This window comes from Balaenoptera borealis (genome assembly GCF_965194805.1).
Source record: "Balaenoptera borealis genome assembly, chromosome: 2".
NCBI classification, from domain to species: domain Eukaryota; kingdom Metazoa; phylum Chordata; class Mammalia; order Artiodactyla; family Balaenopteridae; genus Balaenoptera; species Balaenoptera borealis.
In genome coordinates, this window is record NC_138867.1 from 168,053,917 (window position 1) to 168,080,777 (window position 26,861).

At 40.1% G+C, this 26,861-nt stretch overlaps 1 long non-coding RNA gene across 2 annotated transcripts; it reads left to right on the forward strand.

The window, feature by feature from the left end:
• The first annotated feature begins 12 nt into the window (after positions 1-12).
• LOC309623033 lies at positions 13-26,861 on the forward strand. 2 transcript variants are annotated; one of them, XR_014241236.1, is made up of 3 exons: positions 13-177; positions 5,439-5,753; positions 25,890-26,861. It is a non-coding gene; the product is annotated as an uncharacterized lncRNA (long non-coding RNA). The 2 variants fall into 2 exon arrangements; XR_014241237.1 differs by lacking the exon at positions 25,890-26,861 and adding an exon at positions 14,227-14,866 and having other exon boundaries at positions 14-177.

A 26,861-nucleotide genomic window follows, 5' to 3' on the forward strand; every position in this document is an offset into this window, starting at 1 on the left:
CGCGCTTGCTGCGTGGAGAGGCCCGGCTGAGCCTGTCACGTGCCCAGGTACGCATTCTGGGCTCGTGGCCGCGCTCCGTGAGTTGCCGGCTCCTGGGTTCCCGGTTCTTCCGGGAGGAAACGGGGTTTCGCCGAGGACAGTGTCTTGTAGCTCTGCATCTGCGTAAATGATACTAAGGCAAGTAGACAACCGCCAAAAACAAACCTGTTTCCTCTTAAGTCTTTCAATAAGTATATTGAGCACCTGCTACGCGCCAAGCCCTATTGTAAAGGATTTGAAATACCTCAGTGAGCAAAACAGAGATCATTGCTCTGGAGAACTTTTTTTGGGGGTGGGGGTGGGGGAAGGAGGGAGGGAGCAGACAATAAGCCATGAACATAATTATATAGCATTTTAGAAAATAAGCTTTATCGGAAAAAGCGAAAGGAAAGCAGGGTTGGAAGTGTCTGGGGAAGGTACGGAGGCAAGTTGCAGCACGGAATAGGGTCACGAATACTACTCTTTGTTAACATATTAGGAAACAATCTCGATAAGGTAGAATGAGTATCCTTCCATAAGTTTCTGTTCAACTGTCTTGGCTATAATCAACTCATATGAATAATCATCATCGTGTCAACTTGTAAATAAAAATGCTGAGACTTTGACTGGTTTCTTTGACTCTATAAATCAACCTGAGGAAAATTAATATCTAACAATATGGACTTTAACAATCCATTACCATGGTACAGCAGTCCTTTTATTTAGGTCTCCATATATTTTCTCCATAGCAGTATTACATATTTTTGTGAGTTTTATTTGAGTATGTTTCATACTTTTTGAAGCTATTGTAAGTGGTATCTCTTTTTAAATTTCATTTGTAAAGTACCGGTTTTGTGTATAGCTTACTGCCTGAAGTCTTATAAATTCCAGTAATGAATTTATTGTGTGTTTTGGATTTTCTATGTAATATAATATAATATGTGAATGACAGTTTTGTTTCTTTTGCAAAACTTTTGCTTCTTTTATATTTTCTTTCTTTTAATCGTCATATTGAGTGGGCTATGATTTTTAGTACAATGTTAATATAAAGTCAAAGTAGAGGCACGTCAGCAAAATGGCTTAGCAGGCCCAAGCCCACAGCCCCCCTTGGAAACATCAAAAAACAACTAGAAACTGGCTAAAATAACCATATGAAAGCTCTGGAAAACAGTAAAAGATCTACAGCAAAAATACCTGAAAACTCAATCAAGGAAAAAAACACATTTGACATCATGGTAATACTGTGATGTTTTTACTTGCCCTTGCCCCATCCCTTCCTCAGTGTAGCAAAATCTTGGTCTGGAGTGGCCAAAGCTAAGTTCCCAATTCCCTTGCTCCAACAGAGAGGGAACAGAGGAGCTTTTATTTGTAAAGTTCTGCCCTGTCTGAGGGCTGCCAGTAGTACTCTATCTTGTCTATCTCGGAACTCAGGTGGGGAGAAGCAGTAGGCACTGCTCCTGAAAGTTGTGGGTGGACTACAGTCCCACAGACACCTGGGGCAAGACATTGAGGGTAGAAACATAAGATAGACCATCTAAAACCCTGAGGAGAGGCTGTGGTTAAGCTTTGGGAAATCAAGACATTTAAAAGCAGCTGAGGGGCTTCCCTGGTGGCGCAGTGGTTGAGAGTCTGCCTGCCAATGCAGGGGACACGGGTTCGAGCCCTGGTCTGGGAGGATCCCACATGCCGCGGAGCAACTGGGCCCGTGAGCCACAATTACTGAGCCTGCGCGTCTGGAGAGGCCGCGATAGTGAGAGGCCCCGCGCACCACGAAGAGTGGCCCCCACTTGCCACAACTGGAGAAAGCCCTCGCACAGAAACGAAGACCCAACACAGCCATAAATAAATAAAATAGTGTTTAAATAAATAAAAATAAAAATAAAACAGAAACGAAGACCCAACACAGCCATAAATAAATAAAATAGTGTTTAAATAAATAAAAATAAAAATAAAAAGCCAGCTTGTATATCACCTGCTCTTTAAAAAAAATAAATAAATAAATAAAAATAAAAGCAGCTGAAAAACCAACGTAAGGCCCAACCACAAAAGACCTAAGGAGCTCTTTAAGTTTTCACCTCCATCTGATCCCTAGGCTGAGAACAAGCCAGCTAATTAGTAAAGGACTGCTCTAGCACAGAACCAGTCTGCAAAGAATGGGAGAGGTGACTAGTTTTCTCGTTTTGTTCTGTTTTTTAAAAAAAGACAAAAAAGTATTAAAGAGCAGTTTTAGGTTCACAGCAAAATTGAGAGGAAGGTATAGCGATTTCTCATTTATTCTCTACCCTAGCACATCATAGCCTCCCCCATTATCAACATCACTCACCACAGTGGCACATTTGTTACAATTGATGAACCTACACTGACATATCCCAGTTACCCAAAATCCATAGTTTAGGGCTCACTCTTGGTGTTGTACATTTTATAGGTTTGAAAAAATGTATAATGAATGACATGTCTACCATTACAGGGTAGTTTCACTGCCTTAAATCCTCTGTGCTCTGCCTAGTCATCCGTCCCTGTCCCCTAACTGGCAAACACTGATATTTTTACTGTCTCCATAGTTTTGCCTTTTTCAGAACGTCATATAGTTGGTATCATACAGTATGCAGCCTTTTCAGATTGGCTTCTTTCACTCTGTAATATGCATTTAAGTTTCCTCTGCATCTTTTCATGGCTTGATAGCTCGTTTCTTTTTAGAGCGGAATAATATTCCATTGTCTGAATGTACCACATTTTATTTATCTGTTCACCTACTGAAGGACATCTAGGTTGCTTCCAAGTTTGGACAATTATGAATAAGGCTGCTATAAACAGCCATGTGCAAGTTTCTGTGTGGACATAGCTTTCAACTCTTTTGAGCATGACTTCTGAATGATATGATAAGAGTATGTTTAGTTTTGTAAGAAACTGCCAAACTCTTTTCCAACGTGGCTCTACCATTTTGCATTCCCTTCAGCAAAGTATGAGACTTCCTGTTGCTCCACATCCTCGGCAGCATTTGTCAGTGTTCTGGATTTTGGCCATTCTAATAGGCATGTAGAGGTATCTCATTATTGTTTTAATTTGCATTTCCCTAATGACATACAATGTAGGGTATATGACGATCTTTTCATATGCTTATTTGCCATATATCTTCTTTATTGAGGTGTCCGTAAAGGTCTTTGGCCCATTTTTTAATCTGGTTGTTTATTTTCTTATTGAGTTTTAAGTGTTCTTTGTATATTTTGGATAACACCTGATAGGTCCTTTATCAGATATATTCTTTTGCAGATATTTTCTCCCAGTCTATGGCTTGTCTTCTCATTTTGTTGACAGTGCCTTTCACAGAGCAGACGTTTTTAATTTTAATGAAGTCCAACTTAACAATTATTTCTTTCATCAATCATGTTTTTGGTATTGTATCTAAAGTCATTACCATACCAAAGGTCATCTAGATTTTCTCCTATGTTATCTTTTCAAGTTTTACATTTTGTGCTTTACATTTAGTTCTTTGGTCCATTTTGAGTTGATTTTTGTGAAGGGTGTAAGGTCTGTGTCTAGAGTCATATTTTTTGCATGTGGATGTCCAGTTGTTCCAGCACCGTTTGTTGAAGAGACTATCATGGCTCCATTGTATTGCCCTTGCACCTTGTCAAAGATCAATTGGCTATATTTATGTGGGATTTCTATTGTGTTTCACTGATCTATTCTTTCACCAAGATCATGCTATCTTGATTACTGTAGCTCTATACAGGCATATCTCGTTTTATTGTGCTTTGCTTTATTGCACTTTGCAGATATTACATTTTTTACAAATTGAAGGTTTGTGGCATTGTGCCTGGAGCAAGTCTATCAGCGGCATTTTTCCAACAGCATTTGCTAACTTTGTGTCTCTGTGTCACGTTTTGGTAATTCCCACAATATTTCAATTCATTATGAATTCACAGTCATATTCCTTACGATTATATTTGTCATGGAGATCTCCGATCAGTGATATTTAATGTTACTATTGCAAAAAGATTATGACTTATTGGAGGCCCAGATGATGGTTAGCATTTTTTAGCAATAAAGTATTTTTTAAACCTAAAAATAGAACTACCATATGACCCAGCAATCCCACTACTGGGCATATACCCTGAGAAAACCATAATTCAAAGAGTCATGTACCATAATGTTCATTGCAGCACTATTTACAATAGCCAGGACATGGAAGCATCCTAAGTGTCCATCGACAGATGAATGGATAAAGAAGATGTGGCACATATATACAATGGAATATTACTCAGCCATAAAAAGAAACAAAATTGAATTATTTGTAATGATGTGGATGGACCTAGAGTCTGTCATACAGAGTGAAGTAAGTCAGAAAGAGAAAAACAAACACCAGATGCTAACGCATATATATGGAATCTAAAAAACTGGTACTGATGAACCTAGTGGCAGGGCAGAAATAAAGACACAGACGTAGAGAATGGACTTGAGGACACAGTGGGGGAAGGGGAAGCTGGGACGAAGTGAGAGAGTAGCATTGACATAATACACTACCAAATGTAAAATGGACGGCTAGTGGGAAGCTGCTGCATAGCACAAGGAGATCAGCTCGGTGCTTTGTGACCACCTAGAAGGGTGGGATAGGGAGGGTGGGAGGGAGGCTCAAGAGGGAGGGGATATGGGGATATATGTATACTTATAGCTGATTCACTTTGTTGTACAGCAGAAACTAACACAACATTGTAAAGCAATTATACTCCAATAAAGATATTAAAAAACATTTTTTAGTTAAGGTATGTACATTGTTTTTTTAGACATAATGCTGTTGCACACTTAATAGACTACAGTATAGTGTAAACATAACTTTTATATGCACTGGGAAACAAAAAAATTCATGTGACTTGCTTTATTTTGATATTCAGTTTATTGCTGTGATCTGAAACCAAACCTGCAATATCTCTGAGATATGCCTGTAGTAAGTCTTGACATCAGGTAGCATCAGTCTTCCAACTTTGTTCTTCTCCTTCAGTATTGTGTTAGCTATTCTGGTTCTTACGCCTTTCCATATAAACTTCATACTCAGCTTGTCAATATGCACAAAATAATTTGCAGGCATTTTGATTGGGATTGCGCTGAATCTATAGATCAATTTGGGAAGAGCTGACATCTGGACAGTACTGAGTCTTCCTATCCATGAAAAAGGAATATTTCTCCATTTATTTAGTTCTTCCCTGATTTTGTTCATCAGAGTTTTATAGTTTTCTTCACATAGATCTTACACATATTTTGTTAGATTTATACCTTAGTATTTCATTTTGGGGGGTGTCAATATAATGGTATTATATTTTTAATCTCAAATTCTACATGTTCATTGGTGGTATAGAGGAAAGCAATTGACTTTTATATATTAACCATGCGTCCTGCAACCTTGCTATAGTTGCTTATTCTAGGAGTTTTTTGGATTTTCTACATAGATGATCATGTCATTGTTGGAGGAGGTCATCAAGAAGATGTGACTGCTAGTTGACCCAGGCAATCAGAGGCTCCTTAACCTCTCCCCCATCCTTGGAATTTATGTTCCACCTACTATTTCCATACCAGCAGCCGTTTCGAGGATGAAGCCTTGAGAGAGTAATGTGTTGTTGAGACCATCTGGACTGGATGTGTGACGAATCCCGTTAAAGCCTCTTCATAAACTTTTAAGATTCTGGCGGGAGGATGCAAAGATCTACTTGTCTTGCGACTGACGAAGATAAGCCTCCTATGTAAGTTCCGTTTATTAAAACTGCTACCTACTAGCCTGGAGTGGTCTGCCTCTTTCTTCAGTCTCTCCTTGCCCTCTGTGTATGGGGGCCAGTTTTAAATTTCAGCCAGTGAAGTCCTGACTTTGCAAATGAACAGTCATCTGTGAACAAATATAGTTTTTTTCCCTTCCTAATCTGCATGCCTTTCATTTCCTTTTCATGTCTTATTGTATTAGGTAGAACTTCCAGTATGATGTTGAAAAGCAGTGGTGAGAGGAGACATCCTTGTCTTGTTCCTGATCTTAATGGAAAGCTCCCAGTTTCTGACCATTAAGTGAGTTAGCTATAGGGTTTTTATGATAGTTTTTATCATGAGTGGGTATTGTTTTTTGTCAAATGGTTTTTCTGCATCTACTGATATGCTCATATGATTTTCTTCTTTAGCTTGTTAATATGATGTATTACATTAATTGATTTTCAAGTGTTGAGCCAACCAACCTTGTATACCTGGGATAAATCCCACTTGGTACTGGTGTGTAATTCTTTTCATACATTGTTGTATTTGATTTGCTAATATTTTGTTGAGGATTTTGCATTTATCTTCATGAGAGACATTGGTCTTGTTTTCTTTTTTTTTTTTTTATAAATTTATTTATTTATTTATTTATTTATTTTTGGCTGTGTTGGGTCTTCGTTTCTGTGCGAGGGCTTTCTCTAGTTGTGGCAAGTGGGGGCCACTCTTCATCGCGGTGCGCGGGCCTCTCACCGTCGCGGCCTCTCTTGTTGCGGAGCACAGGCTCCAGACGCGCAGGCTCAGTAGTTGTGGCTCACGGGCCCAGTTGCTCCGCAGCATGTGGGATCTTCCCAGACCAGGGCTCGAACCCATGTCCCCTGCATTGGCAGGCAGACTCTCAACCACTGCACCACCAGGGAAGCCCTGGTCTTGTTTTCTTTTATCCTGTATTTTCTTTGTCAAGTTTTGGTATTGGGGTAATGGTAGCTTCATAAAATGAGTTACCATTTTATGAGAATTAGAAGTATACCCTTCTAATTCTATATTGTGAAAGATATTGTAGAGAATTGGTATAGTTTCTCCTTAAATGTGGTAGAACCCATCTGGGCCTGGTGCTTTTCATTCTAGAGGGTTATTAATTATTGACTCAATTTCTTTAATATAGGCATATTCAGATTGTCTATTTCTTCTTGCATGAGTTTTGGCAGATTGTGACTTTCAAAGGGAGTTAGTCCATTTTATCTAGATTATCAAATTAGTTGGCATATAGTTGTTCATAGTATTCCTTTATTATACTTTTAATGTGTTCTGTAGTGATGTCCCCTATTTCATATCTCATATTAGTAATTCATGTCCTAGCTCTTTTTTTCTTAGTTGGCACAGCTGGAGACTTTTTGATATTGATCTTCTCAAAGAACCAGCTATTGGTTTCATTGATTTTTACTATTGATTTCCTGTTTTCAACTTCATTCTGCTTTTTGATAATTTCTTTTCTTTTGCTTACTTTGGATTTAATTTGCTCCTCTTTTTCTAGTTTCCTAAGGTGGAAGCTTGGATTATTAATTTTTGATCTTTCGTCTCCTCATAGATGTATTCAGTGCTATAAATTTCCCTCTAAGCACTGCTTTCCTTATACCCCACAGATTTTGATAAGTTGTGTTTTCATTTTCATTTCATTCAAAATATTTAAGAATTTCTCTTGAGATTTCTTCTTTGACCCATGTGATATATAGAAGTGTATCATTTAATCTCCAAGAATTTGGGGGATTCTTTCAGCTATCTTCTGTTACTCATTTCTAGTTTAATTCCATTGTGATCTGAGAGCAGACATTGGTGTTATTTTAAATTTATTACGTGTGTTTTATCGCCCAGAATGTGGTCTATCTTGGTGAATGTTCCAGGTTAGTTTGAGAAAAAAGTATATTCTGCTGTTGTTGGGTGAAGTGTTCTGTAGATGTCCATTATATCCAGTTGATCCATGGTGTTACTGAGTTCAGCTATATCCTTACTGATTTTCTGCCTGCTGGATCTGTCCATTTCTGATAGAGGAGTGTGGAAGTCTCCAATTATGATAGTTGATTCATCTACTTCTCCTTGAAGTTTGATCAGTTTTTACCTCATGTAGTTTGATGATACATTGTTATGTGCATTCATGTTAAGGATTGTTATGTCTTCTTGGAGAATTAACCCCTTTATAATTATGTAATTCCCTTTCTTTATCCCTGATAATGTTCCTCACTTTGACATTTCCTCTGTCTGAAATTAATAGTTATTCCAACTTTCTTTTGATTAGTGTTAACATATTATGTTTTTCTCCATTTATTTACTTTTACTTTGTGTGTCTTTATATTTAAAATGAAAACAACGTATCTTACAGACAACATATAGTTGAATCATGTTTTTGATCATGTTTGATCCATCTGACAATCTCTGTCTTGGTGCATTTAGACCACTAACATTCAAATTGATGTAGTTAGATTAATATTATCATATTTGTTACTGTTTTCTATTTGTTGCTTACGTTCTTTGTTCCTGTTTTTGTCTTCCACTCTCTTTCTGCCTTTGAGATTTTAATTGAGTGTTTTATTTATTTAAAATTTTTTCTTTTAATTTTACATACTGTTTACTGTTTTTTTTTAAAGTTTTAATTTTTTAAGTTGAAGTATAGTGGATTCACAATGTTGTGTTAGTTTCTGGTGTGCAGCAAAGTGATTCGGTTATTTATATATATCTATATATTCTTTTCATATTCTTTTCTATTATGGTCTGTTACTGGATACTGAATATAGTTCCCTGGTCTATACAGTAGGACCTTGTTGTTTATCTATTTTATATATAGTAGTTTGTATCTGCTAATCCCAAACTCCTAATTTATCCTTCCCCCACCCCATTTCCCCTTTGGTAACCATAAGTTTGTTTTCTATGTCTGTGAGTCTGTTTCTGTTTCATAAATCACTTCATTTGTGTCATATTTTAGGTTCCATGTGTAAGTGATATCATATGGTATTTGTCTTTCTCTTTCTGACTTACTTGACTTAGTATGATAATCTCTAGGTCCATCCATGTTGTGGTAAATGGCATTATTTCATTCTTTTTTATGGTTAAGGTATTCCATTGTGTATATATACCACATCTTCTTTATCCTTTCATCTGTTGATGAACGTTTAGGTTGTTTCCTTGTCTTGGCTATTGGAAATAGTGCTGATATGAACATTGGGGTACATGTATCTTTTTGAATTATAGTTTTCTCCAGATATATGCCCAGGAGTGGGATTGCTAGATCATATGGCAACTCTATTTTCAGTTTTTTGAGGAACCTCTATACTGTTTTCTACAGTGGCTGCACCAGTTTACATTTCCACCAACAGTGTAGGAGGAGTCCGCCTTCTCCACACCCTCTCCAGCATTTGTTATTTGTAGACTTTTTAATGATGGCCATTCTGACTGGTGTGAGGTGATGCCTCATTGTACTTTTGATTTGCATTTTTCTAATAATTAGTGATGTTGAGCATCTTTTCATGAGCCTATTGGTCATCTGTATATCTTGTTTGGAGAAATGTCTGTTTAGGTCTTTTGCCCATTTTTTGATTGGGTTGTTTGTTTTTACTGTTGTTATTGAGATGTATGAGCTGTTTGCATATTTTGGATATTAAGCCCTTGTTGGTTGCATTGTTTGCTAATATTTTCTCCCATTCCGTAGGTTGTCTTTTCGTTTTGTTTATGATTTCCTTTGCTGTGTAAAAGCTTGTAAGTTTGATTAGGTCCCATTTGTTTATTTTTGATTTTATTTCTATTGCCTTGGGAGACTGACCCAAGAAACTATTTGTACTATTTATGTCAGAGAATGTTTTGCCTGTGTTCTCATCTAGGAGTTTTATGGTGTCATGTCTTATATTTAAGTCTTTAAGCCATTTTGAATTTATTTTTGTATATGGTGTTAGGGAGTGTTCTACCTTCATTGATTTACATGTGGCTCTCCAGCTCTCCCAGCACCACTTGCTGAAGAGACTTTTCTCCTTTTATATTTTTGCCTCTTTTGTCGAAGATTAATTGACCATATGTGTGTGGGTAATTGAGCATTATATATGATTTCATTTTCTCTTGTTTCATAGCATTTCAGTAATACTTCTTTTATTATTTTCTTTAGCAGTTGCCCTGGAGTTTGCAATATACATTTACAACTAATACATATCCACTTTCAAATAACACTGTACCACTTCATAGGTTGTGTGAGTACCTTATAACAATAGCAAAATAATTCTAATTCCTCCCTCCTGTTCCACTGCTGTCATTCATTTCACTTATATATAAGCATACAGAAGCATCTATCTGTCTTTTTATCTACCTATCTATATCATGTACACAAGCATACAAAATCAAATACGTTGTTAATATTGTTGTTTTGAAAAAGCTGTTACCTATTAGATCAATTAAGAATTAAAAAAACAAAAGTTTTTGTTTTATCTTTGCTTAATCCTTCTTCAATGCTTTTCCTTTCTTTATGTAGATCTGAGTTTTTGACTTATATTATTTTCCTTCTCTCTAAAGAAGTTTTTTTAACATTTCTTGAAAGACAGGTGTCCTGATAGCAAATTCCCTTAGTTTTGTTTGTCCGATAAAGTCTTTATTTCTCTTTCACTTCTTAAGGATAGTTTGCAGGGCACAGAATTCTAGGTTGGTGGGTATTTTCCTCAACACTCTAAATATTTCACTCTTCTCTCTTTTTGCCTGCATGGTTTCTGAAAATATGCTGGATGTATTCTTTGTTCCTCTATAGGTAAGGTGTTTTTTCACCATAAAAGTTGCAGGGGCTCAGCTCTGTTTGTAAAAGCTGGTCGATGTGAAAGCTTCTTCCCACAGAAGGATAAAGACTGCTTCCCATAGAGAAAATGTATTTTTCTTACAGAGTGGAAAGACAAAAGTTTATACAGATTGTACTTTCATGGTATGGAACACGTCCATAGGATTTGGAGTAGCTAGGGCCATGTTTGAGACACCTGAAAACCGACATTTTGAAACATGGCATCAAAAGTGGCGAGATGGTCTGAGATTGTAGGCAAAATAAGAGTGAAATCCTTGCCGATCGCATGCCAAGGCCTGCTTGACCCTTAGTAAGAGTATTTGTTTTAAAAGATGGATGCAAAAAATTTTAAGGCACAGTGCTTTTTCAGGATGTGGAATGTACATCAAGTGAGTGAAGTGGGTAGTGATTTATTTCACAGTTGTCTATCACCACTGTTTCCAGGCTACTTTGAGTCTCTGCAAAACAGGTGTGAGAATGTAATCAATGGCCTTGTCAAGCTGCAAACCAAGAAGAGGCTCCTGAGCAACCAGAAGCCCTTTGGATCAGGCTACCAGCACAGAGTTTTTCCAGCAGTGTTTTCCCATCAAGGAGCGTTCTACCTTGTATGTGATAGAGGCAGACATGTGTTCCTGGAACTTGTAAATCTAGCAACTGTAATTTCTAAGTGAGGTTGCGCTCAGTTTAGAAGGTGGCTTCTAAAGCTGCAAGATGCTCAGTGGTCCTAGGTGGAATGAGAGTGAAATCCTTGCAGACTGCATGCCTAGGCTTGTTTCACCTGTAGTAAAAGCATTTGTTTTCACAAGATAGACGCAAGAAATTATAGGGACAGTGGTCTTTTGGTGTATGGAAGGTAACCGAAGTGACTGAAGAAGGTAGTGATTTATTTCACAGACTTACAACATGAGTGTTTTTTACAGACTACTTTGAGTCTTCCTCAAAACAGGTTTATTACCTGAGAATATAAGCAATGGCATCCTCAACCTGCATCCAATGAAGAGTTTCCCATGGTAACTATAATGCTTCTTTTTGAGATGTCCTTTAAAGCTGTGCTCAGCTCTGCGTGTAAAGCAAGTAAGTGTGAAGTAAGGAAAGTCCTGTTTCCCACAGAGATAATGTACATATCATACAGAGTAAAAGGAGCTGCTAGAGGCTCTGTGTTCAGAGGCAAAATGAGAGTGAAATTCTTCCAGACTTCACATGAGGGCTTGTTTCCTCCATAGTAAAAGTATGTGTTTTTCACAAGTTAGACGAAAGAATTTTTAGGCACAGTGTTCTTTCATTGTTCATAACTGACCCCAAGTGACTGAAGCAGGTAGTATTTTATTTCACATATAAGAATGCACTGTGTTTTTTTATTGAGTGTAAGTTATATTTGTTTATGATGCATGAAGTATGTTGTTAAGAGATCTGTAATACTTCTCTTTGGAGAGGTACTTTAAAGCTGCTCTCAGCTCTCTGTGTAAACCCCAATAGGTGTGAAGTCCTTTCACACTGTGGAATTGTCCAGATTTCCATAAGAAAATGTACTTGGCATACACGTATGAGGACTAAGTTTCACACATATTTTTCTTCCAGTGTATGGAATTTTTACCCATGATTTGGAGTAGCTAGTGAAATGTTTCAGAGACTGACAAACCAATCCTCTGTATAGTTATATGGAAAGCTGAGAGAAGCTCTGTGTTCAGAAGTGAAATGAGAGTGAAATTCTTGCAGATTACATGTCAAGGCTTCTTCCCCCTTCAAAAAATCTATGTGATTTTCACAAGATGGACTAAGGAATTTTTGGCACACTGTTCTTACACTGTATGGAACTTACTGTAAGTGACGGAAGGCGGTGGTAATTTAATTCTCAGACATATATAACAAGTGTTTTTCCAGGGCACTTTGAGTCTTTCCTCAAAACAGGGCTACTAACTGAGAATATAATCACTGGCCTTGTCAACCCACATGCAATGAAGAGTCTCCCATCACAACCAGAACCGCTTTGCACCAGGCTACCATACCAGTACAAAGTTTCTCCAACAGTGTTGTTTCCATGAAGGAAAATTATACCTTGTATGTGATATGGGCAGAGGTGTGTTCCCTGAACTTGTAAATTGGCAACTATAATTGCTAAGTGAGGTTGAGCTCAACTAAGTGTGCTCAATGCAATTGGAAGGTCAGGCCTTTCAGATGGCATAAACATGATTCTCACAGAAGGAATATAGCCAATTGTTTCTGTTAAACTTCTATGCACTGTGTTTTTTTTTTTAATAGAGTAGAAGATGTATTTGAAGTGTGATGCATGAATTATATTGTTTAAGAGATGTAATACAGGTCTTTCGAGGGGTAATTTAAAGCTGCATTCAGCTTTGTTTTTATGCCAATAGTTGTGAAGGCCTTTCCCACGTAAGGAAAAGGACTGTTTCCCATAGAGAAAATATACGTGTCCTACAGTGTAGAAGGATGAAGTTTTATACACATTGATCTTTCAGTGTATGGAACATGTACCCAGGATTTGGAGTGAAATGTTTGAGAGACCTCAAACCAGTCCTATGAAAAGTGGCATCAAAAACTGCAAGAAGCTCAGGGTTCAGAGGCAAAAAGAGTGAAATCCTTGCAGACTGCATGCCAAGCCTTGTTTCTCTCATTGTAAAATATGTGTTTTTCACAAGATAGGTGAAAGAACTTTTAGGCACAGTGTCCTTTCAGTGTTTGCACCTTACCCCAAGTGACCGAAGCAGGTAGTGTTTTATTTCACAGCTGTCTTTAACACTGCAGTTTTACAGGCTACTTTGAGTCTTTCCTCACAACAGGCTGCTAAATGAGAATGTGATCAAGGGCCTTGTCAACCCGAATACAATGAAGAGTCTCCAGTTGCGACCAGAAGCATTTTGTACCAGGCTACCGATACAGAGTTTCTCCAACAGTGTTCTTTCTCTAAAGTAAAGTTATACCTTGTATGTGATAGAGGCAGAGATGTGTTCCCTAAACCTGTAAATCTAGCAACTGTAGTTGCTAAGTGAGGTTGAGCTCAACTAAGTGTGCTCAGTGCGATTGGAAGGTAAAGCCTTTCTTCAGAAGCCATAGTTAAATAAACATGATTCTCATGGAAGGAATGTAGCCAACTGTTTTTTTACCTTAAGAAAGAAATCCTGTGCGCTCCATTCTTTCATTGTGTGGAAGATATATGTGAATTGTCATGCGTGAAGTATATTGTTTCAGAGATCTGTAATACTGGTTTTTGGAGAGGTACTTTAAAGCTGTGGCAATTGGTGTGAAGGTCTTTCACACTGTGGAACAGGCCTGATTTCTATATAGAAAATATATGTATCATACAGAGTAGAAGGATGAGGTTTTATACAGATTGTTCTTTCAGTGTTTGGAAATTGTTCCCAGGATTTGGAGTAGCTAGTTAAATGTTTGAGAGACCTGTAAACCAACCCTTTGAAAATTGGCATCAAAAGCTGCGAGATGCTCCATGTTCAGAGGCCAAATGAGAGTGAGACTGTATGCCAAGGCCTCTTTCCCCCATAGTAAAAGTATGTGTTTTTCACAAGATAGAGGAAAGAACTCTTAGGCACAGTGTTCTTTCAGTGTTGGGAACTGACCCCAAGTGACTGAAGTAGGTAGTGTTTTATTTCATAGCTGTCTAACACTACGGTTTTACAGGTAATTTGAGTCTTTTCTCAATACAGGTTACTAACTGAGAATATAATCAATGGCCTTGTCAACATGCATACAATGAAGAGCCTCCCATCACAACCAGAAGAACTTTGTACCTGGCTACCAGTATAAAGTTTCTCCGACAGTGTTCTTTTCATGAAGGAACGTTATACCTTGTATGTGATAGAGGCAGAGATGTGTTCCCTAAACTTGTAAATCTAGCAACTTTATTTGCTAAGTCCTGTTGACCTCAACTAAGTGTGCTCAATGTGATTGGAAAGTAAAGGCTTTCAGAGGGCAGAATTAAACGTGATTCTCACAGAAGGAATGTAGCCAATTGTTTCTTACCATAAGAAAGAATTTCTGTGCACTGCGTTCTTTTATTGAGTGGAAGATGTTTTTGAAGTGTGATGCATGAATTATATGTTTAAGAGATCTATAATACTGCTCTTTTGAGATGTACTTTAAAGTTTTGCTCAGCTCTATGTGTATACGCCAATAGGTGTAATAACCTACAGTGGAAGAGAATGTAAAAAAATATGTGTGTGTGTAACTGAATCACTTTGCTGTACGCCTGAAACTAACACAGTATTGTAAATCAACTATATTTCAATAAATATTAAGCTAATAATAAAAACTAAAAAAAAAATAAAGGGATTAATAAAGAGTCAATACCTTTCCTTCTCAAACTATTCTTAAAAAATTGGAAAGAACATTTCCAAACTCATTCTATGAGGCCAACATTATGCTGATATCAAAACCAAAAACACTTCAAAAAAAGAAAATTACAGGTCAAACATGAATATAAAAATCCTCAACAAAATATTAACGAACTGAATTCAACAATATATTAAATGGATCTTACATCATGATTAAGTGGGATTTATTTCAGGGATGCAAGGAAGGTGCAATATCCTCAAATCAGTGTGATACACCACATTAACACCCTGAAGCATGAAAATCATATCATCATCTAAATAGAAGCAGAAAACTTTTTGATAAAATTCAATATCCATTTATGGTAAAACCTATCAATGAAATGGGTATAGAGGGAACATAATAAGGGCCATTTGTGACAAACCCAGAGCCAACATTATACTCAATAGTGAAAATCTGAAAAATATCCTGTAATGTCAGGAACAAGACAAGGATGTCCACTCTTGCCACTCCTATTTAATATAGTATTGGAAGACCTAGCCACAGCAATTAGACAAGAAAAAGAAATAAAAGGCATCCAAATAGGAAGGGAAGAAGTAAAACTGTCACTGTTTGCAGATGCATAGGAAAAGAATAAAATGCATAGGAATAAATTTAACCAAGGAGGTGAAAGTACTGTTCTCTGAAAAATATAAGACACTGAAGCAAATTGAAGATGATACAAATGAATGGAAAGATATCTGTGTTCATGGATTGTAAGAATTAACATAGTTAAAATGTCCATACTATCCAAAGCAATCTATAGATTTAATGCATTTTCTATCAAAATACCCATGACATTTTTCTCAGAACTAGAATGAACAATCCAAAAATTTGTACATAAATATAAAAGACCCCAGATAGCCAAAGCAATCTTGAAAAAAGAATGCTCCCTGGCTTCAAACTATACTACAAAGCTAAGTAATCAAAACAGTATGGTACTGGCACACACACACACACACACACACACACACACACACACACACAACACACACAGATCAGTGAAACAAAATAGACAACCTAGAAATAAACCCATGCATATATGGTCAGTTAATCTATGACAAAGGAGGCAAAAATATACAGTGGGGAAAAGACAGCCTCTTCAATAAATGGTGTTGGGAAAACCAGACAGCTACATGCAAAAGAATCAAACTGGACTACTTTCTCACATCATACACAAAAATAAACTCAAAATGAATGGAAGACTTAAATGTATGACCTGAAACTCCAAGAAAAAACATGGCCAGTAATCTCTTTGACACTGGTCTTAGCAACATTTTTTGGATATGTCTCCTCAGGCTAGGACAACAAAAGCAAAAAAACAGGTGGGACCAAATCTAACTAAAAAGGTTTTGCACAGTGAAGAAAACCATCAACCATTTGAAAAGTCAGCCTACTGAATGGGAGAAGATATTTGCAATGATACGTCAGATGAGGAATTAATATCCCAAAATATATAAAGAACTCATACAACTCAATATAAAAAAATCTGATTAAAAAATTGGGAAGATGACCTGAATAGGCATATTTTCAAAGAAGACATACAGATGGCCAACAGGCACATGAAAAGATGATCAACATTTTACTGAACTTAGATTGGGTCTGCTCACCAAATGCACAGCAAAGCCAGTCTGCTGACACTGAGTTGTATTGAAGGAAGGTACAGCTTTTATTGTAAAGTGCCAAACAAGGAGTTCAGGTCTTTTGAGCATGAGCTGCCCATTCTCCTTGCTTGGTTCCCTGCAATAAATGCTTTACTTTCCTTAACCACAATCCAGTGTCATAAGACTGACTTTGCTGAGTGTCAGGTGAGTGGACCCAAGTCCAGGTTCAGTAGCAAATATCACTACTCATTAGGGAAATGCAAATCAAAACCATGGGATAGCACCTCATACCTGGTAGAATGTCTATTGTCAAAAAAACTACAAATAACAAGTGTTGAAGTGGATGTGGAGAAAAGGCACCCTAGTACACTGCGATGGGAATGTAAATTGGTACAGCCAATATGGAAAACTTTATGGCAGTTCCTCAAAAAATTAAAAATAGAACTACCATACAATCCAGCAATTACACTCCTGGGTATTTATTTGAAGAAAATGAAAACACTATTTCAAAAAGATATATGCACCTGAATGTTTACAGCAGTACAATACTCAAGATGTGGAAGCATCCTACGTGTTCATCAACAGATAAATGGATAAAGAAAATGTGGTATGTATACACAATGGAATATTACTCAGCCTTAAAAAAGAATGAAATCTTGCCATTTGTGACAACATGGATGAACCTGGAGGGTATAAGGCTTAGCGAAATAAAGACAAATACTGTATATTTTCACTTATATGTGGAATTTTAAAAAACCAAAGCAAATGAACAAATATAACAAGAGAGAAAATTACTCAGATACAGATAATAAACTACTGGTTGCCAGAGAGGAGGGTCGGGGGAAGAGGTAAAATAGGTGAAGGGAATTAAGAGGTACAAACTACAAATTATAAAATAAGTCAGTGGGATGTAATGTACAGCACAGGGACTATAGTCAATATTTTATAATAATTTTGTATGGTTCATAATCTATAAAAATATTGAATCACTGTGTTGTACACCTGAAACTAATATATTTTATGTGAACTACACTTCAATTTAAAAAAATTAAGTGAAATGGTAAGATACTTGTAATAAAAGGTGTTTCTAACAACCTGCTTGCCAGATGCATTCAGTAGAGTATTCTTTCAGTGAATGGAAATGATTCCTGTTCACTAAGGCATGTAGTGACATGGTTAGAATCTTGTAATAAAGGTATTTCTAACAAGCTACTTTGCATTATGCATTAAGTACAGAGTTCTTTCAGTGAAAGAAAGTGAAACCCACTATATAATGACTGTAAAGAATTGTTTCAAAAATTGAACTAAAGATTTTTCTATAGAGGTGTTCGCAGGTGTGTTAACCATGGTACTCTTTCTGTATATGCAAGTGAAATCCATTCTTTAATTCATGTAGTATAGTGTTACCAAGACTTGTCATAGTTTCTAACAAGTTAATTGCAAGATGTGCTTGATACAGTGTTCTTTCCGTGATTGGAAGTGATAGTCATTCTGTAACGCATATACTGAACTGTTTACAATACTTGAAGTAAAGATGGTTATAACAAGCCACTTGCAAGTTGCACCACAAGCACAATTTGTTTTTCAGTTCATGGAAGTGATACTCATTCTGTAATGCATGTCATGATTGTTTAAGAGACATAAAAAAATGTTCCTAAAAAGGTATTTGAAAGCGATATTCAGCACAGTATTCTTTCATTGAATAAATTGATATTCTTCCATAATGCATGGAGTGAAGTGTTTAAGAAACTTGTAGTCAAGGAGTTTCTAACAAGCTGCTTGCAAAATGCATTTGCTACAGTGTTATTTCAGTGAATGAAACTGATTCCTGTTGTGTATTGCATTTGAGAACTGTTTAGAGGACTTACAATAAAACTGTTTCTGAAAACACTTGCAAGCTGTGTTCAGTGCAGTTTCTTTCATTGAATGGAAGTGATACTTATTCTGTAACTCATGTAGTGATGTGTTTATTTTTAAAAGTAATAAAGATGTTCCTTTCAGCCTACTAGCAAGCTTTGTTCAGCAGTTTCTTGCAGTGACTGGAAGTCATACACATTCACTAAGGCATGCTGTGTGTGTTTTACGTTCTTGTAAGAAAGGTGTTTCTAACAAGACACTTGCAAACCATGTTTATCACAAAGTTTATTCATTGGATGGGAGTGATATTTATTCTGTGATGCATTTAGTGAGGTGTTTAAGAGACTAGTAATGAAAGTTTTTCTAACAAACTATTTGCAAGCTGCTTTCAGCATGGTATTCTTTCAGGGATGGAAATAGATTCTGTAGTGCATATAGTGAAATATTTATGTGACTTGTAATAAAATTGTTTCTAACAAGGACTTGTAACAACAGTGTTTCTTAAAAGCCACTTGCAGTTTGTGTTCTGCATAATGTTCTCTCAATGAATGGAAATGATGTCCTTTCTGTAATGCATGTACTAAAGTGTTTAAGAAACTGTAATAAACGTGTTTCTAGCAAGCTACTTGCAAGATGTGTTCAGTTTAGTTTTCTTTCAGTGAATGGAAGTGAATCCCATTCTTTACTGCATATTGTAAAGTGTTTAAGAGACTAATAACAGTGTTTCTAATAAGCCACTTGAAAACTGCATTCAGCAAGTGTTCTCTCAGAGAAAGGAAGTGATACTATTCTGTAATGCATGTAGCAAAGTGTTTAAGAAATTTGTGGTTTCTAACAAGCTTCATGCAAGCTATATTTAGCACATTATTCAGTGAATTGGTGTGATACCCATTCTGTAATGTACGTAATGAAATGTTTAAAGTCTTGTATAAAGGCATTTTTCTAACAGCAAGATGTTTTCAGTAGTGTTCTTCAGTGAATGAAAGTGATACCCCATGTGTAATGCATGTTGTAATATGTATAAGAGACTTGTAAGAAATTATTTTCTAAAACACCACTTACAAGCTGCATACTGCACATTGTTCTTTCAGTGAATAAGACTGATAACCATTCTGTAATAAATGTAGTAAAGTTTTAAAGAGATTTGCCTCAGGCATGGGCTGTTTGGTTAACCAGCTCTTTGCCCTAGGCATTTGGACTTGCCCTCAGCACTGGACTGGTAAGCCAGCTGTCCATCTGAAGCTTCCTGATCACCAAATTATTTGCCTTGAGTGCCAGGCTGCCTGGTTGACCAGCTGTTCTTCCAGGGCATCCCAAAGTTGACCATGGGCTCCAGGGTGCCAGATGACCAGCAGTTCTTCCCAAGCATCCCAGACTTAGAGTTGACCAGCTGTCTGTCCCTGGTGTCATGTACTTGGCCTCAGATGCTATGCTTTTGAGTCGACCAATTGTCCATCCCAGCCTTGGCCTTCAATGTAGGATCACCAATTCAACCAGATGTCAATCTTGGGCATCCCTGAGTTGGCCACAGTTGCCAGGCTGCTGTGTTGACCAGCCTACCATTTGGGGTGTCCTGGATTTGACCTCAGAGAGTGCTGCTGGATTGACCAAGTGTAAATCCCTAGCATCCTGGACTTGAGCTGTGGCACCACGCTGCCGAGTAGACCACTTGTCCATCTTGGACTTGACCTCCAGTGTTGGGCTGCCAGGTCAACAGGGTGTCCTAGACTTGGCCTCCAGATTCAGGCTAATGAGTTGACCAACTGTCTATCTGAGGCATCCTGAACTTGGCCTCAGAAGCCAGGAAGTCAGGCCAACCAGCTATCCATCTTAGGTGTCCTGGAATTGGCCTCCAGTGTCAGGCTGCAATGTCAAATAGCTATCTTTCCCAGGCTTCCCAGGCATCCAACACTTGGTCTTGAGCTCTGGACTTTTGGATCAACCAGCTGTCCATCCTGGAATCCTGGACTTGGTCTTAGGTGCCTGTTTCCAGGTTGACCAGCTGTCATTCTGGTGCATCCTAGACTTGGCCTAATGCGCTAGGCTGCTGGATTGTCCATCTTGGATGTCCCAAACTTGGTTTCAGGTGTTGGGCTGCTAAGTCAACCAGCTGTCTATCCCAAGTGTCCTGGTTTTGGCCATGTGAGCCAGGCTTCCAGGTCAACCAACTCTTTGTCTGATGCATTCTAATTTGGCCTTGTGCACTGGCTTTCTGGGTTAATGAGCTGTCCTTCCTCTCTGCCCCAGAATTGGCCTTCCTTAAGTGCCAAGCTGCTGGGTTGACCAGCTATCCATCCTGTTTCCTGGTCTTGGCCTCAGGAACCATGCTTCTGGGTTAACGAGTTGTTTGTCCCAGCTGTCAAAATCCTGGCCTCAGGCATCATGCTTCCAACTCAACCAGCTTTTTGTTCATCTCACATCTGGTCTCAATGTTGGGATGCTGGGTTGATCTGCTGTCAATCTCAGGTGTCCTGGGCATCCCAGACTTGGCCTCGGGTGCCAGGATACTGGGACAACTTTGGGCACCAAGCTGCTGGGTAGTTCAGCTTTTTTTCAGGCATCCTGGACTTGGCCTCAGGCGCCAGGTCTGAGGTTGCCCAGCTTGGGCATTCCATAGTTGACCTCACCACCAGGTTACCAGGTAAACCAACTGTCTGTCCCAGGCTTCCTGGCAGTCTTGGACTTGGTCTATAGTGCCAGGCAGCTAAGCTCTCCAGCTCTGTGTCTCAAACATCCCTGGCTTGGCCTTTGGTGACAAGCTTGGGTTGACCAGCAATTTGTCTCATGCATTTTGGAAATCCCAAACTTTGCCTCAAGCACCAGGCTGCCAGGCCAATGAGCTGAGCTGTCCATTCTGGTGGTCCTAGCCTTGGCCTCTGCCTTCAGGCTGCTGGGTTGGACAGCTGTCCATCCTGGGCATCCTGGACAACCCTGAGTGGGCCTTAGGTGCCAGAGTGCCAGCATGACCAAATATCTTTCCTGGGCCTCCCAGACTTGGCCTCTGGCACTGAGCTACTGAGTCAGCAAGCACACAATACTGGGTATCCTGAATGTCTGAGACTTGGCATCAGGTCAGGCTACTGGATTGACCAGCTCTCCTTTCAGGATGTCCTGGACTGTTTGAGAGTCCCAGACTTGGCCTTGAATGCTGAGCTGCCAGGTTGATCATCTGTGCATCCCATGGCATTCCAGACTTGGCCTCAGACCCTGGGCTGCCAAGTTGACCAGCTGTCCCTCAGAAGCATCACAGTCTTGGACTCCTGTATCGAGCTGCATTGACCAGTAGTCTGAGGTGCCCCGGACTGGGCCTCTGGTGCTGTTCTGTGGGGTTGACCAACTGTGAATTCTGTGGCATAGGGAACTTGGTCTCAGACACCCAGCTACCAGGTGAAACCAGTTGTTTGTCCCAAGCATCACACACGTGGTTCAGTGTTGGGCTGCTGGGTCAACCCGGTAGCTATCTGGGGTGTCTCAGACGTGGCCTCAGATGTTGTGAAGAGTTGACCAGCTGTCCATTTGAAGTATCCCAGACTTGGCCTCCAGTGTTAGGCTGCCAGGTCGACAAGCTGTCCTTCCTGAGCACCCTAGTGTCCTGGATTTGGTTGGCAGGTTCACCAGCTCTTTGACCTGGGCATCCCAAACTTGGCCTCAGGTGCTGGTCTGCCAGGTAACTAGCTGTCCTGTTTGGGCATACTGGATTTGGCTTTAAGTGTCAAGTTTCTGGATCAACCACATGTCAATTCTGGGCATCCCATGTATCCCTGACTTGGCCTTGGGTGCTAGACTGTCAGGTAAACCAGCTGACAATCTTAGGAGTCCTAGACTTGGCATCAGGCACTGGGCTGCTGGATTGACTTGGGTGTCCCGTGTGTCTTGGAGGGTCCCAGACTTGGCCTTGGGCACTGAGCTTCCAGGTCGAGTTATCACTGGCATCTCAGGCTTCCTGAACTTGGCCTTGGATACTGTACTACTGGGTCAACCAGCCGTCCATCCCAAGTGTCCTGGACTTGGCCTCTAGTGCCAGACTTTAGTTGACCACCTGTATGTCTTGGGCCTCCCAGACTTTATCTTGGGTGCTGGGATACTGAATCATCCAGCTCTGTCCCAGATGTCCTAGACTTGGCCTTGGGCACTGAGCTGCTGTGTCTGCCAGCTGTTTTCCCTAGGCCTCCCAGACTCGGACTTGGGCGTTGGTCTTCTGGGTTGAAGAGCTGTTCGTCCTGGGCATCCCAGACTTGGCCTTGGTCACCAGGTTGCTGGGTTGGCCAGCTGTCTTTCCAGGGTGTCCCAGACTTGGTCTTTTGTGCCAGGCTGCCATGTCAACCAGCTGTCTGTCCCAGGCATCCTGGACTTGACCTCTAGTGCCAATGTGCGAGGAGACCACTGTCCTTTCCGGGAATCCTGGAGTTGGCCTCAGGCATTAAGCTGTCGTGTTGACCTGTCTGACCCAATCATCCTAGATTTGGCCTCTAGCACCTGGCTACCAGGTCAATCACCCGTCTTTCCAAGGTGTCCCAGCCTTGGCCTTGGCCCTGGGCTGCCTGCTCAACCAACTTTTTGTCCCAGACTTGCCCTCTGGAATTGGGCTGCTGTTTTGACCAGCAGTTTGTCCTGGGCATCCCATATTTGGCATCAGGTGATGAGCATCCAGGTCAACCAGCTGCCAGGCACCCTGAACTTGCCTTAGGTAACAGGCTGCTGAATCAAACAGCTGTCTGTCCCAGGCATCCCGGATGTCTTGGACTTGGCCTCAGGCATGGGGCTGCCCAGTCAAACAAATACGTATCCTGGTCATTCAAAACGTTCCTTGGGTGCCTGTCTGCTGGGTAGACCACCTTTCTGGTCCCAGGAGTCACGAATCGGCCTCAGGCACTGAGATACCAGATGGACCAGCTATTCATTCTGATCTTGGACTTGGCCTCAGGCAATGGGTTGGCCAGTTGCCTGTTCTGAGTGTCCCTGTCTTGGCACTGGCACCAGACTGGGGGGCCAACAGTCATCCTAGTCATCCTGGAATTGGCCTCACAAGACAGGTTGCTGGTTTAACCAACTGCTCATCCTGGGCATCCTAAAATTGACCTCAGGTGCTGGACTGCCAGGTTGAATACCTGTCCATTTGGGCATCCTGGACTTGGCCCTGGGCACCAGGATACCGGCCTGTCTAACCATCAATCTTGGGCATCCCAAACTTAGCTTCTGGATTCAGGTTGCCATGTCAACTAGTAGTTTGCTTTAGATATTCCGTACTTGGCCTGGGGCTCTGGGTAACCAAGTCAACCAGCTGTCCATCCTGGGCCTTCTGAACTTTATGTCAGGTGCCAGGCTGCCAGGTCTACCAGCTGTTTGTTCTGGGTATCCTGGACTTGGCCAGAGTTTCCAGGCTGCTGAATAGACTGGGCTGTTCATTCTGAGCCTCCTGGGTGTCCCAGACCTGGCTTTAGACTTCAGAGTGCTGGGTCAGCCAGCTGTCCACCCAGAGGATCCCACCTAGGGTGCTGGGCTGCTGGGTCAATCAGTTGTTTGTACCAGTTTTCCCAGACTTGGTCTTGGGCACTAGGCTGCTGGGTTGGCGAGATATCCATCGTGAGCTCGGCCCTGGGTGCCAGGTTTCCAAGTGACCAGCAGTCTGACATGGGCTCCTGAGCATCCAAGACTTGGCCTCAGGCACTGGGCTGCCAGGTCAATCAGCTGTTTGTCTTGGGTGTCTTGGGCATCCTGGACTTGGCCTTGAGCACTGGTCTGCTGGGTTGACTAGCTGTTTATCAGTCCAATTCTGATGAAGTCCATTTGTTTTATATTTTGTTGCTTGTGCCTTTGGTGCCATATTTAAGAAACCATTGCTAAATCCAAGGACATAAAGATTGGCCTCTATGTTTGTTTGTTTGTTTTCTTTCCCCTAAGGGTTTTGGAATTTTAGCTCTTGGATCCATTTTGAGTTAATTTTTGCATATGGTGTGAGATAAGGTTCCAACTCCACTCATTTGCATGTTGAAAACTGGATATCCAGTTTTCCCAACGCTATTTGTAGAAAGACTGTTTTTCCTTCATTGGATGGTCTTAATGCCTCTGCTGAAAAATCCACTGGCATGGGTTTAATTCTTAAGTCTCAATTTCTATTCCATTGATCCTGCAGATTGACTGAATTCGTTTGCTAGCTCTAACAGTTGTATGTGTGTGAATTTTTTAGGATTTTCTACATATAAACTTTTGTCATCTGTCAATAATTTTACCTCCTACTTTCCAATTTGGATGCTTTTTGCTTTGCTTGCCTAATTGCTCTGGCCAGAGCCTCCAATAAAATGAATGTTGAATAGAAGTGGTAAAGGTGGATGTCTTTGTCTTGTTTCTGATCTTAGGAAGAAAGCTTTCAGTCTTTCATAACTGAACATGATGCTAGTTGTGGGGTTTTATAAATGCCCTCTATCATGTTGAGGATGTTCCCTTTTATTTCTACTTATTGAGTTCTCTTATTCTGAAAGGGTGTTGGCTTTTGTCAAATGCCTTTTCTTCATCAGTTGAGATGATCATGTGGATTTTTCCCCCCTTCATTCTACTAATGTGGTATAGATTGCATTTCATATATCGAGCAGTACTTTAACCCCTGGGATAAATCCCACTTGACCATGATGCATAATCCTTTAATATGCTGCTGGATTCTGTTTGCTAGTATTTATCAAGGATTTTTGCATCTATACTCATGGGTGATATTGGTCTCTAGTTTTTTCTTGTGAGATCTTTGTCTAGCTTTTTTATTAGTGTAATGTTGCTCTCACAGAAATCGTAAGTGTTCCCTCCTCTTCTACTTATTGGAAGAGTTTAAGAATTGGTGTTAGTTTTTCTTTAAATGTTTGGTAGGAGTCACCAGTTTTGTAATTTGTGTGCTTGTAAGAATTTTCCCATTTCATCTAGAGTATGCAATTTGTAGGTGTATAATTGTTCACAGTCTCTTATAAACTCTTTTATTTCTGTGGGGTTGGTAGTGTTGTCCCAACTTTGTTTCTTTGAGTCTTCTCTACTTTTTTCTGAATCAATCTAGCTAAAGGTTCATCAATTTTTTCATTTTTTCAGAGAAACAACTTTTAGTTTGTTGATTTTCTCTATTGCTGTGTTGTTCCCTATTCTATTCATCTCGGCTCTATTATTTATTTTTTAGGTTTACTTTGCTCTTTTTCTGGCTCACAAAGGGCATCTTCTAACTGACTCCTGGCAATAGCCAGCCTCAGGATCACCCTCTCCAGGGTGAGCTAAAAACTTACAGACTGGAATGGCCCAGGCCAGACAGGCACTGTGCTCCCAACGTGACAGCCCAGGCCACCTCCAGGCTTGTTTCACCACTGAACCTCTTCTGGCTGGGTATGACACCTAACAGTTGACAGGCTGACCTGGACTCCCGTGGACCTTCTTACTGCCTTAGGTGCCTTCTGCTCTCTGGGAACCAGAAGGCTAGTTAACTTTAGCTGAGGAGCACTGCCAATGGGCACAGTGCCCTGCCTGCTGCCAGATATTGCCCTCTGTACACTTCTCTCATTCCTTCACAGGTAGCAGTCGTTGTCATCTGTGCCCACAGGCATCCCAGAGCACTCACCCACCCAATGGGTCTGACAACTTCAGTTCTATCTTCACGACTTACAGCACCTGCCTATTACCCTCCCAGGGGTCCTGGCCCTGCCTCCCACCGCGTTCTCAGGCTAGATTCCATCAAGCCCAACTGAGAGTGATGGACTTACCTACCCCCCTCCCCCAGTAGAGGAGAGACCCCACTTCACATACCTTGCTCTTCACCAGGTGAGGGACAGCTGAGTCCCATTGATGTTGTCTGGTGCCACTGCAAGTGCCAGGCACCAAGGACTTTATGAGACCACAGGAGATGGGGTCAGTGGGAAGGGAATAGTTCAGAGGAGGTGAGAGGGTGATTGATTTTTTGTATAAAAGGTAAAAAAAAGAAAACGTTTACTATTGTGGTAAATAGCAAAAGCTGCACTGGAATATTATATTAAAATCCCATTTCTACTATAGCCTGGGAGTTGTGGTTTTGTTCTTTCATTTCTTGTGTTTAAAAAGAAATAGACACTCTCACTCTTCATTCAATAAGTCTTGAGGGCCATCAGTTTATTGTATGTGGGAGAAGTAGGAAGGGCCAGCTACCCTTCTCTGAAGGACATGCCCAAGTCCATCTTTCACAGAGACGTTTGTTTCAGTATCATTAAACTGGGCAAGGAGCTGAGAAAGCCCCTCAGAACTTGGGGGACTTGGAGGTTGAAGGTACTTTCATAGGCATAGCAACAAGCACTGAAAACTGGGCATCTGTAAAAGTAACTCTTGCCAGGACCACTTCCTGCCCCAGGACAATGGCTGCTTTTCTACACTGGAGAGAGCTTTCTGCTTCTCTTGCTGAGGTATCTTTTGACCACCAACTGGGAAACTGTAGGTCAAACTCTGGAATTCTATAAGCCCTAAGTGGGGAGAATGGTAAAAAAAAAAAAAAAAAAATACAACATGGAAAGGAAAAA